This window comes from Vipera ursinii (genome assembly GCF_947247035.1).
Source record: "Vipera ursinii genome assembly, chromosome: 3".
In the NCBI taxonomy this organism is placed as follows: domain Eukaryota; kingdom Metazoa; phylum Chordata; class Lepidosauria; order Squamata; family Viperidae; genus Vipera; species Vipera ursinii.
In genome coordinates, this window is record NC_139516.1 from 119,762,709 (window position 1) to 119,773,142 (window position 10,434).

General features: G+C 41.2%; 1 long non-coding RNA gene across 1 annotated transcript; it reads right to left on the bottom strand.

Annotated features, from left to right (window-relative positions):
• Window positions 1-3,952: 3,952 nt before the first annotated feature.
• Window positions 3,953-7,189, bottom strand: LOC310637107. Its single transcript, XR_014491866.1, has 2 exons — window positions 5,171-7,189; window positions 3,953-5,110 (listed from the first exon to the last, which is right to left on the bottom strand). It is a non-coding gene; the product is annotated as an uncharacterized lncRNA (long non-coding RNA).
• Window positions 7,190-10,434: the final 3,245 nt, after the last annotated feature.

The following is a 10,434-nucleotide window of genomic DNA, read 5'->3' on the forward strand; positions in this document are numbered from 1 at the left end:
GCACAGCAAGGGTCGGGGAGGGCATGTGACAGTGTGCAGGAATGAGAGGCCCTGTATGGGTTGGGAAGGATGAGATGAACCATATGGATTGGAAGGATGTGAGAGTTGTGCCAGTCAGGGAGGTTGCATGGGACGCATGTGGGTCAGGAAGTCTGCGCAGGAGTGAGGTGCGGGTTGGCGGGGTTAGGGTTAGAACTGCAGTGCGAATTGTGTCTGTGCAAAAGGTGTAATGTGTGAGAGTTGGGGAGGGTGTCTGTGCAAAAGGTGTAATGTGTGAGAGTCGGGGAGGGTGTGCAAGGGTCCACTAGTGGTAGGTAAGTAAGTATCTTTGAAAGGATGACCCACCAAGTCATGGATTTCCTAGTTATCTCTCTCTCTCTCTCTCTCTCTCTCCTCTCTCTCTCTCTCTCTCTCTGTGTGTGTGTGTCTGTGTGTCTGTGTGTGTCTGTCTGTCTATCTATCTATCTATCTATCTTTGATCTATATAATCTGCCTTTTCCCCTCAAAACCAATAACAACATTTCAAGTCCATGATCAGAAATTGTGACTGCACCATTTTTTGTCAGTTAAGTTAACCTTACATCAAGATACTAAGAGGCTTTGTAATCCTGAACATGAACTATGTGGACAAATAGGAAAGTATGTCCCTGCTTGCTTAAAATTAATGTAATGAATTACAAATGATATACAGAATACAGAATAATAGAGTTGGAGGGGACCTTAGAGGTCTTCTAATCCAACTGTAGTGGTACTTATTTATGTACTTTCATTTGCGTGCTTTTGAACTGCTGGGCTGCTGGCATTCCGCCTGACAAGCCCAATGTCTTAAGTACTAAACCACCTTGCCACCTTCCTCCCCTCTATGACAGCCCCTCAAATAATGGAAGACTGCTATCATGTCACCCCTAGTCCTCTTGGTTGGACTAGAAATTCTAAGTTCCTGCAACCATTCATTGTATGGTTTGGCCTCTAGTCCCCAAATTATCTTTGTTGCTCTTCTTTGCACTCTTTCTGGAGTCTCAACATCTTTTTTTTATTGTGGTGACCAAAATTGGACACACTACTCCAAGTGTGGTCTTAACCAGTGCAGTATAAAGTGATACTAACACTCCATGTGATCTTGATACTATCCCTCTGTTGATGCAGCCTAGGACTGAATTGGCTTTTTACGCAGCTGCAGCACACTGCTGGCTCATACTTAAGTGGTTGTCCACCAGGACATCTAAATCCCTCTCACAGTTACTGTTGTTGAGCCAGTTACCACCTATTCTATACCTGTGCATTTGGTTTTTCTTGCCTAAGTGTAAAACTTGACTTTTCTTTCCACTGAATCGGATTTTGTTAGATAGGGCCCAGTGTTCAAGTCTATCACGATCCTTTTCATCATGAATCTGTCTTGGTGTCATCTGCAAATTTAATGGTTCCACTTCTATCTCCTCATCTAAATAGTTTGGGAAGATGTACAACAGTACTGGGCCAAAGACAGAAGCCTGGAGCACTGCATGCCACCCTCCTTATAGATGTAGTTCCATTGAGGGCTACACATTAAGTGCAATTGGTCAGGCAATTACAGATCCATCTGGTGGTGATGCTGTCCAATTCATATTTTTCTATCTTAAGAGAAGTAGGTTGTGATCTACTTTGTGAACTGCCTTTCTGAATGAAAGCCAAGTGTACTATGTCCACAGCATTTTGCTGCCCCACTAATTTACTCACTTTGTCAAAGAATGCAATAAGGTTGGTCTGGCATGATCTGTTTTTGACCAACCCATGTTGGCTTGTTTCTGGGTATTCGCAGATCTGTTACTTGATTATCTTTTCCAGGTTCTTCCAAGGCTGATTGGTCTGTAGTTTCCTGGTTCCATTTTTTTTCTTTTTTGAAGATTGGAACCACATCATCTCTTTTCCAGTCCTCTGGTAATCCAGGATTTTTGCAAGTAGTAAGAATTGTCCAGCACAGCTGAACCCTCCTCTACCTTTTGGATGATATAGTTGTCTGCTAGGTTCATCACGAACCTGTTTGATCTTCCATTTGGTGCAGTTTGTCTCACAGTTGATGTCAGGGTAGTTACACCCCCATTACTACCATAGTGTGCTTCCTGTACACCTGAGCTAGCTGATTAGCAAAATGTTTGTCTATTTCCTGTGGTTGGTGGGTTGGTTTGTAGTACAGGTAGTCCTTGACGTTCGACCATCATTGACCCCATTTCTGTTGTTAAGCATAAGTGAGTTTGACCCCATTTTATCACCTTTCTTGCCACAGTTGTTAAGTGAATTATTGCAGTTTTTAGTAAAAAGGCTGTTAAGTGAATCTGGCTTCCCCATTGACTTTGCTTATTAGAAGGTTGCACAAGGTGGTCACATGAACCGGGGACACTGCAACTGTCATGAATATGAACCAGTGGCCAAGCGTCTCAATTTTGTTCACATGACCACAGGGATACTGCTAAGGTGGTGAGTTGAAAAACAGTCATAAATCACTTTTTCCATTGACATTGTAACTTTGAACGGTCAATTACCTGTATACACCTATGGCAATGTCATTCCTTTTTCTTTTATGTTAAGCCACATGCATTCAGGGAGGTTTTCATCCCCCCCCCTTTTTTTTTTGCATTACTATAGCGATGTAGTTATTTCTTATATGTAAATGTAACTTCATCTTCTCTTGATTATTAGGTCTGCATTTTTTAACAATTTAAATTTCTCTAGCCGTATGTTCCTAGCATAGGTTTCATCTCCACCAAATTTCGATAATGGCAATGTCATATTTGCCCTCATGTATTAGGGACGCGGTGGCTCAGTGGCTTAGGATGCTGAGCTTGTCGATCAGAAGGTCGGCAGTTTGGCGGGTCAAATCCCGAGTGCCGCGTAACAGAGTGAGCACCTGATACTCATCCCAGCTTCTGCCAACCTAGCAGTCTGAAAGCACGTAAAAATGCAAGTAGAAAAATAGGGACCACTAGGCTGGGAAGGTAACAGCGTCCATGCGCCTTTGGTGTCTAGTCATGCCGGCCACATGACCACGAAGATGTCCTCGGACAAGCGCTGGCTCTTCGGCTTTGAAACGGAGATGAGCACCAGCCCCTAGAGTTGGAAACGACTAGCACGCATGTGCGAGGGAACTTTTACCTTTTACCTTTTATTAGGACTTAAAGTTCAGCCTGTTTGTTTCTCATACTTTGAGCATTAGTGTATATAGTCATCTGAGTCCTTTCAGACTGACCTTGTGTTTACTTCCTACATCTCCTGTTTTGTATCTGAATTCCCCTTCTTTCTTACCACTTGGTTGATTGAAGAATAGAAAACATTTGAACTAAGTTTGGCTCCCATCGTGTTGCAGATATACCAGGAATCTTTTATAAAGAGGCCTTACTAGCTTAATATTCTAAAGTTTATATAGTATAACAACTATTTTAAAAGTTACTGAGAAGCCTTGAATTATGTGAGCTATTGTTCAATTTCTTGGTTAAATACTGATGCCAAGATTTTACAATTATTATTTGTTTCAGAAAGTATTATCTGCAATAAGTCACGCCACATAGTTTAGTTTTATGAAATGTCAAGTCTTTAACAACATGGGAATTGAGATTTATTATCATTGCCTCCTGAGAAAAATGAAACCATTGTTTTGACATCACTAGATGCAAAAAAATATTTGACATATTACAAATCAAGTTTCCTGGTAATGGGAAAATTAGGTTTCCATTAGCACGTATTTCTTGGCTACATTATTGGATAAAAATTGCTCTTGAAATCTCTCTGCTTAAGTGATTACAAATCACTTTCTATATAGTAATCAATATGCAATAGGGCACATGCCAGGGATTTCATTTAATATTTAATTTAGTATTGGAACCTTAGGTGTATCTTGAATGAAAATGTGATTTCATGTACAGTATGAAACAGAATATAACTTCTTGTATAGAGATGACATTTAGAGTTTTTTTCAATGTTTTAATTTTTTTTACAATTTTATAGAAATTCTACAGTATTATGTCATATAATCTAGGTATATAATAATTTGGGGTAATTTTAATCCAATGAATAACAAGATTCCTATTGATTACAAAAAGGGCTTTTTATTCTTTTCATTTAAATATCTACAGATAATTTAGTTTACACCAATGGCTTCCGGTTTGTGTTCTTGGCGCTGGTGGATGTGCACGGAGAGTTCTCCTCCCCACCGCCCGATTTTCCTCTGTTGGGAGATCCTGAAAAGGGTCAAAAGTTGCCCTGGAGGGGCAACGACCATGAGGAGGCCCTCTGATTGATTGTGGAGAGGCAGCAGCCCCTTCATTTGATCCGGAGCAGCTCCTCTGGACCGACAAAGAAAAGATCGGCCAACAACATGGCCGACCATCAAGCCATACCATCCGAAAGCCAAAAGCACTAACAAGCACGACAAAAGCAATGCAGAGGAACTGGGTGAGACCCTATCTTTCATTTTTTCCACAACTACCTTCCTGTGGGAGCTTTTTGAAAATCTCCCCCCCTCCGTTGGAACAGTGGCATCTGCCTAATTGGGGATTTAAAGTTCTGAAAGGAAAAGAAAAATGCAACTAAATTAAACAACTAAAAATTGGACTTGCACTTTTTGGATATTTGAGGTCCCAAAAAGTTTTTATGCCTATGGGGACCTAATACCCTATTTGTTTGTTAAGCTGGAAGATTTTATATGCTACTAAGGACATCTTGTGGTGAAGCCTGGTATAGCAAAGAAATTTACTTTTACTGTGATACCTAACTACAGTCTAGCTGTCCTTGACATTATCTAAAAGATAAGAATTTGAAACAGCTGGTGAAGAAAACAACTCCCAGGAATAGTGGAGGTGGACATTTACTGACTTCTATTAAAAATAACCTCCACTAAAGATCTATCTCTAAACACCTTAGAAATGGAGGAATACTGTCCACAATTTAACTATAAACTCATACTTGAAAAAATCATTGCATTTACTGAGCTCACAAAATCCAGACTCAAAAGACAAAGGTGCCAGCCTTAATTTACAAAATGAAGTCGTGATTTCAACCAATGAATCTACAATCCAAAAAGCAACAGAAGAGGAAGAAATTAATACTAAGACAGAGGATTCTAAAGAACAAGTACAACCTATTGAGAACTTCGATAGCCAAACCTTGATCTCAACTACAGAACTGCAATTCAAAAAACAACACAAACTGAAGAAAACAACACCAAGATGGAGGGTTCTAATGACTTACAACTACAACGTATTGAAAATCTAGAGAACCATACAACTACAACACTAGACATGACCTCTCACCCAAGCCAGATGAAACCAGAAGAAGACGACCAGACTGAAGAAGACCAGACTGAACTGATGACAAACACTGATTCAAACACAGAGATTTGAATTATTAGAGCAACAATTTAATGACTACAAAAGGGGGCAGTTCCTTTGAAAAATTGACAACTGGATGGTCTCCCTTGATTCAAATAATATGTGTAGGAAGGAGGGGAGATACAGTTGAGGATTTAAAGGCACTGCTATGGAAGCCTGTTTGGCACAAAAAGAAAGCCAGAGTAGTTTTGTTTTTTCTTTCTTTTATCTATAATGGAAGAGCCTAAAATTTTACTTAATGGGTCAAGGGGAGACTTTAAAAGATATTATTTGATTTAATATTTAGGATTTAGAGTTCTAAGGGAAATTAAAATTATCTATTAGAATATAGTTCTGATGGAAGTTGGATTGTGCTAATAAAGGATATTTTATTAGTAAGTGATGATAATAAAGTGATATTTTATTAGGATGATAAACAGAATATAATTGTGAAATATATTTGTGAAATAAAATAATGTAATTATGCAATATGTATATCTTAGATATGACAATTATTATGTAATGAAACGGGAAATTTGGGCTACCCGAAACTTAAATATTATGGATCTTAAAGGCTAAATTGGAGCACTGTAATTGAAAATGGGTAAAATCTTAAAAACAGGACATGATAACTATTACTAAAAATATATTGATAAATACCTTAACTGAATTTGTTATAACTATTAATGTATTAACTTGATTGTGATATAGTAACTATGGGAAACAGAGAGGGAATTTTTAGATTATTTAACCTGAGATAGGCACAAATGATTTTGTTACTGGACTATTGTTTACCCAATCACCACGTTGCTTTTCTAAACACTTTGATATTTTGATGTAAAATTGGAAAATTAATAAAACTTGTTTTTTTTTAAAAAAAATTATTATAGTACACAAATAAAACATAGTAAGAGATGGATGAAAGTATCCCTGAATTTGTGGGGAATAAATGAGGTAAAACAAGTAATATGCATGTTGAGAGTAAAAGCTGTTGATTCCCTGTAAATATTTCTTTAAAAAGTTTAGTTTTCATATTCAGTTATGGGCTTAGTTTCAAAGTTCTTACTGAAAGCTTGGATATCCTGGCATTTTCTTGATGCTAACTGTAACATATTATAATTTTTCATAAGCTGGTAGGACTTTTTTCAGTTTTACTGGAAAAACTGACACTTTGAAATAATTTTTATTGTAAATATGGAGGAAAAAACTTAGAGGGGAATCATGGGCTAAATGAATTTGAATTTACAAAAGCTAGCTGAATTGCTATATAATCAAAAATTGATTAATACTTTAGCCCTGAAGTTTTCACAGCCTTTAGAATTTTTAAATGTATTGGAAGTTTCTACATGTATTAAAAATGACAAACATATATTTGAATAAATTGCAGGGAATTTGTATTGGAAAAATTATATCTTATAACATTGGTGGTTTTAGGTTTCAAAAAAGGTGTATTTCTGATAATTTAAAAATCAAGTTAGTTCAGCAAATACTTATTTGTAGGTTTCTTGGACTCCCCAGTAAATTTTTAAGAATTGTTGACCATCATTTTTATATTCATGATGTATTAAATTGAAGGAATGTTATTACACATGTTTTAGAGACATATTTTGCTATTTGATTAGATACTGTCATGGTAAACCTGCTCTTTGCATGGACATTAAGGTTAAGAATGTTAATGAGTTATTAAATTCAAGTTTGGAATTTGTCTATGAAGTTTTTGATATATTGAGCTTGGAGTGTTGAAGGGAAAAAGTGATTTTGTACTTTTGGAAGAAGGCTTTTGAATATGTGTCAAAACTGATTTGCACTTTCACCTATATTCCGTTTTGCTTGCAGCTTCACAAAGAAAAAGGAGGTGTGATGGAATGCAAAGATGGGAGCAGTTGCATCTGAGCATCATCTGTTCCCATGAGAGTGCTCCAACCCAAGGACACATTGAGCAGGTGGACTAGTGTGGTTTGCTAGTTCCCATAACAAAATGCACAGAAGTGATTGGTGGACATAATGAAGGGTGGTCCATAGGGAAAGGGAATTAGCTATACTAGCTTTTGCCCAGGAAACCCACAGCTGGTTTCGCTTAATCTGTGCCAATATGGCTTATTCAGTAAAGTTTATACTCTTGGTAAAATAATGTCACAGGAGTTTCTTTTTCTGGATACACCAACTGGACAGTTGACATTAAACCAGTTAAGTAGCCGCCTACCTGGACCCCACCAGAAGGTTGGCAGCCTCGAGATATCGGCAACCAACAAAGGAACGGAAGGGGGGGGGGGCAAAGCCAAGGGAAGTCTCCTCTTGAGAGACCCCAGCAACAGCCCAAGCTGAAGCTGGGATGCAAGCAGCCAGCACACACTCCAAACAGAGGGCTGAGAAGCTGAAGCAGCAGCCCACTCTCAAAGGGGAGAGAGCAACGGAAGGAGCTTATCCAGGCCCTACGGGCTACTGGGGAAGGCAGCGGAAGCAGAGGATCAACTGATCCCCTTGGGGTCACAGTGACTTGGAGGATCAAATGGAAGGCTAGGCAAACAGCTGAGTGGTATGACCCAGCCAAGTGGAAGTTCCCAACCACAATTTGCAGTCCATCAATGGAGCAGCTGAGGGAGCAGTTCAGTGGGCTGGAGATCCAGGGAGCCACCTCACTGAGGGTCACGATCACACGAGTTGGGACAGGGGTCATGAAACAGTTGCCCACCCACCTTCCTCCCATCCTGCAGCCAATAGTGCCAACCTCACCAGGTGAGTAATACCTCCAGTCGCTGCCCCAGTGAGGAAGCAGGCACCAACAGACGCAACCCCAGCAGCAGCTGGGGTCTCCGCTCAGGTACCCTTGGCAACAGTGGACTTGCTGCCTGGATACATCGGTGAGAGTGAACCAACCACCACCTCCCCTAGCAATCTGGTTCGATGGGCGACCCAGCAATGTGGTCTACTTCATGACCCAGGTGTGGAACTACATGGAGCACCATAGGGCAATGTATCTGGATGAGCGTGCCTGGGTCAATGCCATTACATCCAACCTGGAAGGGAATGCAGTGGGATGGCTGGTGTCTCTCCACAAGGGGGCTCTTGTTTTCATGCAGGCATTGTGGGACAGATTCAAGGACCCCACAGTACCCCAGAGTGCAGAGACCTGCATCTACTCCCTACGGCAGGCAAACGGCCAATGGCAGAGTACATCCAAGATTTATGTAGCCTGGCAGCTCACCTAAGAAACTGGACTGAGCGCATGCTGGTCAGGCACATTTGCAGGAGGGCCTGAACAAGGAGCTGTATCACAACTGCTTCCCCGGGGAGTGCGCCCCTGACCTTCGAGCATAGTACTAGTTAGCCACAAATGTGGAGCTCAACCTTATGGAGTATTGGGAGCATGTTGTGCATGAGAACTGGCCTCCCAAATCCCCAAGAGGTGTCCAGTGCCCCAGGGAGGAAGAGGGGGAGCGTCCCCTGCCAGGGGAGAGAAGTCCCACAGGCCCAGGAGCATGTTTCCGATGCAGGAAGCAAGGCCACCAAGCGGCCAACTGCCTCACATCACAGCTGGCATCTGCATCACAAGCCCCAGTCCAACCAAAGCCGAAAAACCATCTGCGAAGCCAAAGGAGAAAATGTGGGCAGCTCAACAAGACGTGGAGGGAAGGCAACTCCGACCCACAAGCCTGGCTTGATCTTTTATTAAAGTGGCAGTGAGGGGGAAGCCAACCTAATGGCATCATCCCTATGACCTGGGTGGAGATTTTGGTGCCCTCCTCAGGAATAAGGCTTTGCTGGACTCGGTGCCTAGAGGCTTAGAGGGTTCCCTTATTTGGTGGGGGGGGGGGGCATCAGCAACTTGCCTAACAGCCAGTGAGGTTCAGGGCTGAGACCCACATAGAGGCTATCTGTTTTATTGTGGCTCCTGGAATGACCAAGACCATGGTCCTAGGACTAGCCTGGTTGAAGAAATGGAATCTGTCAGTAGATTTGGACAGCAACAAGTGGGTGAATGAGGAGGAACGCGGCTAGCCAGAAGCCAGACACGAGCTGGCAAATTAGGAAAATGAAAGCAGAATAAGCAAATACACTAAAGGAAAGTGAAGTGTTAGAGCCACTCGTTCCTTTTGAATACCATGACCTAGCAGAGGCATTCAGTGAGAAGGAATCAGATGTACACCCGCCCCACCGATTATGCTATTGAGATCTTCCCAGAGGCTAAATTACTAAAGCTAAAGATGTATTCCATGACACTGAGGGAGATGGAGGAACTTTGGGGGTTTATAGACAAGAACTTGGCCAGCCAGCAAAGTCAAGGATGGCTGCCCCTGTACTGTTCAAAGAGAAGAAAGACGTGTCTATCAGATTATGCATAGATTACAGATGATTAAATTGCATCTGCATGGCGAATATGTATCCCCTCCCCCTGAGGGACATGCTGGGCTACCTAACCAAGGGGAAGATCTTTACTAAGCTGGACTTGAGGGGAGCCTATTGCCGAGTGAGGATTAAAAAGGGGAATGAGTAGAAAATTGCATTTGACTGCCCTCTGGGTTGCTACCAATTTTGAGTGATGCCAGTCCGGCTGCAAGGGGCACCAGCAGTATTTCATGCAGTTAATAAACAAGGTCCTGCATGAACACCTGTACAAAGGGGTGCTTGTGTACCTGGATGACATTCTAATTTATACCAAGACCATGGAAGAGCATGTGAGGCTAGTGAGGGTAGTACTTGAGAAGTTGTGCAAAGCTCAGCTGTATACAAAGCTGTCTAAATGTGACTTTCATAAGACCAGCCTACAGCCTTGGCCTTTAAGACATATGATTTTGATTCTGGAGGTAATACAGACCCATCAACCTCAAGAGTAATTATTATTCTTCATGAATTTGACTATCCTAATAAAAGCAATGACTATCACTTCCTTGACAGAAGTTAGTCCAATAATGTTATCTTTTTCCACTTTTCTTGCAAGTATACTTGTGAGACAACCTAGGCTGAGAGAGATTAACTGGCCAAAAATCACCCAGTGAACTACTTTGGCTGAAGGTAGACTTAGAACTGGATCTCCCTCTTTATAATCTAATAGTTTAACCATCGCACCCCACTGATTCTTCTCATATTTAGATAA